The sequence below is a fragment of the Schistocerca americana genome, chromosome 7 (assembly GCF_021461395.2).
Source record: "Schistocerca americana isolate TAMUIC-IGC-003095 chromosome 7, iqSchAmer2.1, whole genome shotgun sequence".
Lineage (NCBI taxonomy): Eukaryota > Metazoa > Arthropoda > Insecta > Orthoptera > Acrididae > Schistocerca > Schistocerca americana.
The window spans coordinates 106,716,147-106,717,926 of record NC_060125.1 but is presented as its reverse complement, the minus strand read 5'-3'; the positions used below and the strand labels follow the sequence as shown (position 1 = coordinate 106,717,926).

Sequence of the window (1,780 nt, the reverse complement as noted above, 5' to 3'; positions counted from 1 at the left end):
GGGAACAAACCTTTGAATATCCCAACTAGTGAACAATTGTGACAGCACTACCAACAGAGATGTCAAGTTGAGCACTGAGTTGTTTGATGGTGATCCGTCGATCATCTCGAACGAGTGTGTTCGCACGCTCCGCCATTGCAGGAGTCACAGCTGTGCACGGCCGGCCCACACGCGGGAGATCAGACAGTTTTGCTTGACGCTTTGCCCAACGACTCACCGTGGTTTTGTCCACTGCCAGATCACCGTAGACATTCTGCAAGCGCCTATGAATATCTGAGATGCCCTGGTTTTCCGCCAAAAGAAACTCGATCACTGCCCGTTGTTTGCAACGCACATCCGTTACAGACGCCATTTTAACAGCTCCGTACAGCGCTGCCACCTGTCGGAAGTCAATGAAACTATACGAGACGAAGCGGGAATGTTTGAAAATATTCCGCAAGAAATTTCCGGTTTTTTCAACCAAAATTGGCCGAGAAAAAAAATGTGTTGCATTACTTATTGAACTGCCCTCGTAATATCATACCGTACAACAGGTAATTACTGTGCAATGCAGGTTTGATAGGAATTTCTCGAGACGCTCTGCCCTTTAGATTCATGTGTGAATCAGAGATACACTTAACTTACCGAAAGGAATTGTGACAGAAAGCAACTGGATTTTCCATTATGTTGTTACTTCCTAAAACTCCCTGCCCCTCATACTGCACAATGGGTAATCGCCGTAAGTAATTATGTCCGAAAATTTAAACAAGTTGGTGCCTGTAGCAGTGATATGTTGTAGCAACATGCAGGGTATAATGCACAGGCGCTGAAATTCCAAAATTTCTGTGGGTACATATCAATAGCCTAATGTGGTATAAGTTTTCAGCATAATTTCGATATTTTTTAAAATCTCTACCTTTTATTTACTTTTATTTATAACATTTTACGAACACTACCTGTGTCATAAAGGACTGTGCTGTGATAAAGTAAAATATACCAGCACAATAAAGGATATGATTACTGGGGCAGTTCTGGGACCAAAGCGACGCACTGACCGAGTGTGTGGCCACACAATAGTTTCTATGACGCCCTGGCCAACAAGGCCTGTCACGCTAGCGAGTTTGGTTTGGAAGGATAAATTACTGTAATGAATATTCTCAACACACGTAAAACTGTTTATTGTAATGACGACAATGAAAATTTGTCCCGGTTCGGGACTCGAACCCTGATGTCCCGTTTCAAGCGAGAAGCCGCATTAATCGCCGTTTTTCAGCTGTCATCCTTGCGCAGGAGCTATGCTAATCTTTCTGTATCGTTCCAATTTTAGTATCAAGTGAGTACGACGCTTCGGCTGTCCGTGCTTCAGTGACGGCCAAACCATTGAGAATAGAGGGTCTGGTATTGACGGATGAATACGAAATAGCAGTGCCTGTGTTATTATGAAGTGTGATGCATGTCCGAAGGAACGTTGCATGGCACTTCTTAGCAATACAGCCACTGCTGTTTCGTAGAAATGAACTTGCTCGATTTTGACTCGAACAAATGCTACAAAGTGACTTACTTTATGTATCAAATAACAACAGTAATAATCACTACATGTTAACTTTAAATATAAAACACATTCCTTCTTACGTCACTTGCACTTAAAAATTTGTTTGCAGGTTTCATAACGTCAGTACTTTTAGTCATTTCTTAGAAGAAAATTACCCAATAAAAACGATGTAAATCTTACAAATGCTGAAATTGACCGCTCAGAGGTACAAAAAGTAACAGGAATAGTTAAATCATCCGTACAAACTTC

The 1,780-nt window shown here is 41.7% G+C and overlaps 1 non-coding gene across 1 annotated transcript; it reads right to left on the bottom strand.

The window, feature by feature from the left end:
* Positions 1 to 1,224: 1,224 nt before the first annotated feature.
* Positions 1,225 to 1,326, bottom strand: LOC124623481. Its single transcript, XR_006980693.1, has one exon. It is a non-coding gene; the product is annotated as a U6 spliceosomal RNA (small nuclear RNA).
* Positions 1,327 to 1,780: the final 454 nt, after the last annotated feature.